Genomic DNA, 8,742 nt, shown 5'->3' with positions numbered 1-8,742 from the left:
GGGAGCTTCTCATTCAATCACCATCCTTACAGACCACAAGAACCTTCTATATCTAAAAGGCGCACAATGTCTCAACCCTCGTCAGGCCAGATGGGCACTTTTCTTTTCCAGGTTCGACTTTAAACTCCAGTTCTGTCCGGGCTCTCAGAATCGCAAGGCCGATGCCCTTTCCCGCTCATGGGAGCAAGAAAATGAGTCAGAGTCTTCAGACAAGCATCCTATTATAAATCCGTTGGCATTCTCCACGGTAGGGATGGACTCTACGCCCCCATCAGGGAAAAGTTTTGTGAAGCCGACACTAAGGAAGAAGCTCATGCATTGGGCCCATGCTTCCCGTTTTGCCGGACATACAGGTATCCAAAAAACCCTGGAGTTTATCTCTAGGTCCTATTGGTGGCCAACTCTGAAAAAGGACGTTTTGGAGTTTATTGCATCTTGCCCAAAGTGTGCTCAACATAAAGTATCCCGCCAGTCGCCTGCGGGGCAACTGGTTCCACTATCTGTTCCCCGTCGACCATGGACCCATTTGTCGATGGATTTTATTACAGATTTGCCCATGTGCAACAAGTTCAATACCATCTGGGTGGTAGTTGACCGGTTCACCAAGATGGCACACTTCATTCCTCTCACCGGTCTTCCGTCAGCTTCCAAGTTGGCTCAAGTATTCATACAAGAGATCTTCCGACTCCACGGTCTTCCAGAAGAAATTATCTCAGATCGAGGAGTTCAATTCACAGCCAAATTCTGGCGAAGTTTATGTCAAGTCCTCCAAGTCAAGTTAAAGTTTTCCACGGCTTACCATCCTCAGACCAATGGTCAAACTGAGAGGGTGAATCAGGACTTGGAGGCCTTCCTCCGCATCTATGTGTCCTCCTCTCAAGATGACTGGGTTCAATTACTTCCCTGGGCCGAGTTCTGTCATAACAACCAGTATCATTCTTCATCTTCCTCAACACCATTCTTCACCAACTTTGGATTCCACCCTAAAGTCCCTGAGTTCCAACCGCTTCCAGCAACTTCTGTTCCCGCAGTGGATATCACCTTGCATCAGTTTGCCAATATCTGGAAGAGCGTACGATCAGCTCTGCTCAAAGCATCGTTCAGGTACAAGAAGTTTGCGGATAAGAAGCGTCGAGCAGTTCCTGCTCTCAAGGTGGGTGATCGGGTATGGTTATCCACGAAGAACTTGAGGTTAAGAGTTCCCAGTATGAAGTTTGCACCTCGCTACATCGGTCCTTTTAAAATTGATCAAGTCATCAATCCTGTTGCTTACAGACTCCAGTTACCTCCCTTCTTAAAAATACCCAGGACATTCCATGTTTCCCTGTTGAAACCGCTAATCTTGAATCGGTTTCATTCCTCACTTCCACCAACTCCGAAAGTCCAAACTCAACGAGGCGTTGAGTATGAAGTGGCCAAGATCCTGGACTCACGTCACCGTTACGGTCAACTTCAGTATCTCATTGACTGGAAGGGCTATGGTCCTGAAGAACGCTCTTGGACCAATGCCTCTGACGTCCATGCTCCTGCCTTGGTCCGAAATTTCCACGCAAAGTTTCCTTTAAAGCCTAAGAAGTGTCCTGGGGCCACTCCTAAAGGGGGGGGTGCTGTCACGATCCGGGTATCTGGTCGCCATTACTTACCCTTCAGATGCCTCCTAAGGCGGGCTCAGCGTTCCAGGACCGGATTCCGCTGTTCCTGAGTTTCCACATGCAGAGTGGTCTTTTCATCAGCCGCGGCCTCCGCTGTGCCCGCGTGGTTAAATGTGCATCTATCAGCCTGGCGTCTCCTGTCTCCGGTGGCCGGCACCGCCATTACTGTTTCCCAGACCACATGGATTACAAACCAAACTTCCCTCCAAGTGTCTGCATGGGCGCAGCCATCTTGGATTCTGTCATCTGATCATTTCCACCAATCTGCTGTCTGTGTTGTTTGATTTGCATAATTGCCTAGCCAACCCCTTCCTTGCTGCAGGTATAAGTAAGCTGTACCTGAGCAAGGAAGACGTCAGTGCTTTGGTTGTCAAACCTAGTTCCTGTTTGTCTCTCTTCTATGATTGTCTTCCAGGTTCCAGCTCCTGTCTCAAGACTTCCACCATAGAGACCCGCACCAGCATTCCACCTGCGGTGTAGCCTGACTCTCCAATCCATTGTGGATTCATCTGTTTCCAGCTACAACACTACCTGCTTCCAGCCTCAGCTTCCAGCAGAGTACAGCTTCCCTTAAAGGGCCGGTGTCCTTTCTACACTTTACTACTCTCCACCGGAATTATTATTTCTCCGCTCTCAAGTTCTACATTTCAGTTCACATTTCATCGCTCCCAAAGTTCATTTATTATTTAACTGGTTCCAGCCAGTATCCACTCCGTGCTAACAACAGTCTGGTTCCAGCCAGTATCCACAGCAGCTGTTTTACCTTCAGCAACCCAGCTCTTCCTGGAACACCAGCTGGTACAATCCTGGGTTATCTCCATTGCTACAGCCTGGTAAGGACTTTCCATCTAGAAGATCATAAGAACTATCTCACACTACCAGTGCCCTGTGGCTCCTGCCATGCTGTAGTACTCAGGAACTGTATTTATTCTTTGCTGACTTTTACGTTTTCTTTTATTGCTGCTGTGATGCGGAGTTGTCATAATAAACATCATTGACTTTTATCTAAGTTGTCGTGGTCACGCCTTCGGGCAGTTATTATTCATGTTACTTACATGTCCAGGGGTCTGATACAACCTCCCAGGTTCCGGTACATCTCAGCCCCTACAACTGAGGCTGCCTCCCGTCAGCTCAGGCCCTCAGTTGTGACAGTAAGCACTGACCTAATGAATCCAGCCGGAGACCAGGATCAAGCGGCCAGGCCGATGCAAGAACTGGCAGCCCGACTAGAACATCAGGAGGCTGCACAGGGCCACATCATCCGCTGTCTCCAGGATCTCTCTACTCGGCTGGATGGGATTCAGACAACTCTCCGTGGATCAGGCGCGTCTGGTGCGTCAACCACAGTGACTCCAGCTATAACCCCACCCACCTTACCCATTTCTGCTCCACGTCTTCATCTTCCAACGCCAGCAAAATTTGACGGATCTCCAAGATTCTGCAGGGGATTTCTCAACCAGTGTGAGATTCAGTTTGAGCTACAACCTGGCAATTTTCCCAGTGACCGTACAAAAATTGCCTACATTATTTCTCTTCTCAGTGGCTCAGCCCTTGATTGGGCATCACCGTTATGGGAGAGGTCCGACACCCTGCTATCTTCTTACACTGCATTTGTGTCAACATTCAGGCGCATCTTCGACGAGCCAGGCCGGGTAACTTCAGCTTCGTCTGAGATTCTCCGTTTACGCCAGGAATCACGTACTGTAGGACAATATCTTATACAGTTCCAGATCCTGGCATCCGAACTGGCATGGAACGACGAGGCCCTGTATGCTGCATTCTGGCATGGTTTATCCGAGCGTATTAAAGATGAGTTAGCTACCAGAGACTTACCCTCCAAGTTAGATGAGCTAATCTCACTTTGTACGAAAGTGGACTTACGTTTCAGAGAGAGAGCAACTGAGCGTGGAAGATCATCTGCTCCAAAATCTTCTACTCCTCCTCCTCGCCAACTGTCACCAACTACAGATGAACCCATGCAAATTGGCCGTTCCCGTTTAACTCCTGCTGAGCGCCGAAGACGTCTCTCCGAGTTTCTCTGTCTGTATTGTGCAGCTCCGTCTCACACCATTAATGCCTGTCCCAAACGTCCGGGAAACTCCAAATCCTAGCTCGCCAAGGAGAGGGCCGGCTAGGAGTAATGATCTCCTCTCCATCTCCTCAAGATTGTAACCTCCCAGTCTCGCTTCAAGTTGCTCAACGTTATCAGAACGTCATTGCCCTCCTGGATTCCGGAGCAGCTGGGAACTTTATTACTGAAGCCTATGTTAAACGGTGGTCCCTACCCACCGAGAGACTTCCTTCGTCCTTTTCCTTAACTGCTGTGGATGGCAGTAAAATTTTTGATACAGTTATTTCTCTAAGGACTCTACCAGTTCGTCTGAGAGTGGGAGTTCTTCATTCCGAACTTATTTCATTTTTAGTGATTCCAAGAGCCACACATCCTGTGGTCCTGGGCCTTCCATGGCTCCGTCTTCACAATCCTACAATTGATTGGACGACTACGCAAATCCTGGCATGGGGTTCCTCCTGTACTAAGACATGTTTGTTTAAAGTGTTGCCTGTCTGTTCTTCCTCCCCCAGGTCGTCTGATGTTCCACCTCCTCCATATCAAGATTTCACGGATGTGTTCAGTAAAGCTTCTGCTGATATCCTTCCTCCTCATAGAGAATGGGACTGCCCGATTGATCTCGTTCCAGGGAAGGTTCCACCTCGAGGCCGAACTTATCCGTTGTCTCTCCCCGAGACACATTCTATGGAGGAATACATTAAAGAGAACCTAGCAAAGGGGTTCATTCGACCTTCTTCTTCTCCAGCCGGCGCAGGCTTCTTTTTTGTAAAGAAGAAAGATGGTGGTCTGCGGCCGTGCATCGACTACAGAGGTTTGAACGACATTACCATCAAGAACCGCTATCCTTTACCCCTGATTACTGAGCTCTTTGACAGAGTTAGCGGAGCTACCATCTTTACAAAGCTGGACCTGAGAGGTGCATACAATCTCATCCGGATCCGTGAGGGTGACGAGTGGAAGACCGCATTTAACACCCGTGACGGACATTATGAGTACCTCGTCATGCCCTTCGGATTGAGCAATGCTCCAGCTGTCTTCCAGCATTTCGTCAATGAGATCTTCAGAGACATTCTATACCGTCATGTCGTGGTCTATCTAGATGATATCCTCATTTTTGCCAACGATTTAGAGGAACATCGTTTCTGGGTAAAGGAGGTTCTGTCCCGTCTCCGTGTCAATCATCTCTACTGCAAATTAGAGAAATGCGTCTTTGAAGTCAAGTCCATTCCGTTTCTAGGGTACATTGTGTCCGGTTCCGGACTAGAGATGGATCCTGAGAAACTACAAGCAATCCAGAATTGGCCGGTACCCTTAACCCTCAAAGGGGTCCAGAGGTTCTTAGGGTTCGCCAATTATTACCGAAAGTTTATACGAGACTTTTCCACCATTGTGGCGCCTATTACTGCTTTCACCAAGAAGGGTGCTAACCCGTCCAAGTGGTCTGAAGAAGCCATGCAAGCTTTTCATCTTTTAAAACAGAGGTTCATCTCTGCACCTGTCCTGAAACAGCCTGACATCGACTCTCCTTTCATCTTAGAGGTGGATGCCTCCTCCGTTGGAGTAGGAGCGGTGTTATCTCAGAGGGCTAAAGATGGTCATTTACATCCTTGCAGTTTCTTCTCACGGAAGTTCTCCCCAGCGGAGCGCAACTATGCCATTGGCGACCAGGAGTTGCTAGCCATCAAGCTCGCTCTAGAGGAGTGGAGATATCTGTTGGAGGGAGCTTCTCATTCAATCACCATCCTTACAGACCACAAGAACCTTCTATATCTAAAAGGCGCACAATGTCTCAACCCTCGTCAGGCCAGATGGGCACTTTTCTTTTCCAGGTTCGACTTTAAACTCCAGTTCTGTCCGGGCTCTCAGAATCGCAAGGCCGATGCCCTTTCCCGCTCATGGGAGCAAGAAAATGAGTCAGAGTCTTCAGACAAGCATCCTATTATAAATCCGTTGGCATTCTCCACGGTAGGGATGGACTCTACGCCCCCATCAGGGAAAAGTTTTGTGAAGCCGACACTAAGGAAGAAGCTCATGCATTGGGCCCATGCTTCCCGTTTTGCCGGACATACAGGTATCCAAAAAACCCTGGAGTTTATCTCTAGGTCCTATTGGTGGCCAACTCTGAAAAAGGACGTTTTGGAGTTTATTGCATCTTGCCCAAAGTGTGCTCAACATAAAGTATCCCGCCAGTCGCCTGCGGGGCAACTGGTTCCACTATCTGTTCCCCGTCGACCATGGACCCATTTGTCGATGGATTTTATTACAGATTTGCCCATGTGCAACAAGTTCAATACCATCTGGGTGGTAGTTGACCGGTTCACCAAGATGGCACACTTCATTCCTCTCACCGGTCTTCCGTCAGCTTCCAAGTTGGCTCAAGTATTCATACAAGAGATCTTCCGACTCCACGGTCTTCCAGAAGAAATTATCTCAGATCGAGGAGTTCAATTCACAGCCAAATTCTGGCGAAGTTTATGTCAAGTCCTCCAAGTCAAGTTAAAGTTTTCCACGGCTTACCATCCTCAGACCAATGGTCAAACTGAGAGGGTGAATCAGGACTTGGAGGCCTTCCTCCGCATCTATGTGTCCTCCTCTCAAGATGACTGGGTTCAATTACTTCCCTGGGCCGAGTTCTGTCATAACAACCAGTATCATTCTTCATCTTCCTCAACACCATTCTTCACCAACTTTGGATTCCACCCTAAAGTCCCTGAGTTCCAACCGCTTCCAGCAACTTCTGTTCCCGCAGTGGATATCACCTTGCATCAGTTTGCCAATATCTGGAAGAGCGTACGATCAGCTCTGCTCAAAGCATCGTTCAGGTACAAGAAGTTTGCGGATAAGAAGCGTCGAGCAGTTCCTGCTCTCAAGGTGGGTGATCGGGTATGGTTATCCACGAAGAACTTGAGGTTAAGAGTTCCCAGTATGAAGTTTGCACCTCGCTACATCGGTCCTTTTAAAATTGATCAAGTCATCAATCCTGTTGCTTACAGACTCCAGTTACCTCCCTTCTTAAAAATACCCAGGACATTCCATGTTTCCCTGTTGAAACCGCTAATCTTGAATCGGTTTCATTCCTCACTTCCACCAACTCCGAAAGTCCAAACTCAACGAGGCGTTGAGTATGAAGTGGCCAAGATCCTGGACTCACGTCACCGTTACGGTCAACTTCAGTATCTCATTGACTGGAAGGGCTATGGTCCTGAAGAACGCTCTTGGACCAATGCCTCTGACGTCCATGCTCCTGCCTTGGTCCGAAATTTCCACGCAAAGTTTCCTTTAAAGCCTAAGAAGTGTCCTGGGGCCACTCCTAAAGGGGGGGGTGCTGTCACGATCCGGGTATCTGGTCGCCATTACTTACCCTTCAGATGCCTCCTAAGGCGGGCTCAGCGTTCCAGGACCGGATTCCGCTGTTCCTGAGTTTCCACATGCAGAGTGGTCTTTTCATCAGCCGCGGCCTCCGCTGTGCCCTCGTGGTTAAATGTGCATCTATCAGCCTGGCGTCTCCTGTCTCCGGTGGCCGGCGCCGCCATTACTGTTTCCCAGACCACATGGATTACAAACCAAACTTCCCTCCAAGTGTCTGCATGGGCGCAGCCATCTTGGATTCTGTCATCTGATCATTTCCACCAATCTGCTGTCTGTGTTGTTTGATTTGCATAATTGCCTAGCCAACCCCTTCCTTGCTGCAGGTATAAGTAAGCTGTACCTGAGCAAGGAAGACGTCAGTGCTTTGGTTGTCAAACCTAGTTCCTGTTTGTCTCTCTTCTATGATTGTCTTCCAGGTTCCAGCTCCTGTCTCAAGACTTCCACCATAGAGACCCGCACCAGCATTCCACCTGCGGTGTAGCCTGACTCTCCAATCCATTGTGGATTCATCTGTTTCCAGCTACAACACTACCTGCTTCCAGCCTCAGCTTCCAGCAGAGTACAGCTTCCCTTAAAGGGCCGGTGTCCTTTCTACACTTTACCACTCTCCACCGGAATTATTATTTCTCCGCTCTCAAGTTCTACATTTCAGTTCACATTTCATCGCTCCCAAAGTTCATTTATTATTTAACTGGTTCCAGCCAGTATCCACTCCGTGCTAACAACAGTCTGGTTCCAGCCAGTATCCACAGCAGCTGTTTTACCTTCAGCAACCCAGCTCTTCCTGGAACACCAGCTGGTACAATCCTGGGTTATCTCCATTGCTACAGCCGGGCCTGGTAAGGACTTTCCATCTAGAAGATCATAAGAACTATCTCACACTACCAGTGCCCTGTGGCTCCTGCCATGCTGTAGTACTCAGGAACTGTATTTATTCTTTGCTGACTTTTACGTTTTCTTTTATTGCTGCTGTGATGCGGAGTTGTCATAATAAACATCATTGACTTTTATCTAAGTTGTCGTGGTCACGCCTTCGGGCAGTTATTATTCATGTTACTTACATGTCCAGGGGTCTGATACAACCTCCCAGGTTCCGGTACATCTCAGCCCCTACAACTGAGGCTGCCTCCCGTCAGCTCAGGCCCTCAGTTGTGACAAATAGCCAGTAATTCCCGGTTACCAACATCGTAGTTGGATTCAGCAGACGAGAATTTCCTGGACATAAAGGCACAAGGATGTAATTCTAGGGAATCCGGATCCTTCTGAGATAGGATAGCCCCTACTCCAACCTCCGAGGCATCAACCTCAACAATGAAAGGCAATTCTGGGTTGGGATGTCTGAGGACAGGGGCTGAGACAAAGGCTTGTTTCAAGGCCTGAAAAGATAACTCAGCTTCACATGACCAATTGGTAGGATCCGCTCCCTTCTTAGTCAGTGCCACAATGGGAGCAACTAGGTCAGAGAAAGAGTGAATAAATCTTCTATAGTAATTCGCAAACCCTAAAAAGCGCTGAATTGCTTTTAAATTGGTGGGTTGCGCCCAACTAAGGATGGCTTGGAGCTTCTTTGGTTCCATACAGAATCCCCGAGGGGAAATAATGTACCCTAAAAAAGATACCTCCGTGACATGAAATTCACACTTCTCCAGC

The sequence above is a fragment of the Pseudophryne corroboree genome, assembly GCF_028390025.1.
Source record: "Pseudophryne corroboree isolate aPseCor3 chromosome 3 unlocalized genomic scaffold, aPseCor3.hap2 SUPER_3_unloc_18, whole genome shotgun sequence".
In the NCBI taxonomy this organism is placed as follows: Eukaryota; Metazoa; Chordata; class Amphibia; order Anura; family Myobatrachidae; genus Pseudophryne; species Pseudophryne corroboree.
Note: the sequence above shows the minus strand (reverse complement) of the source record.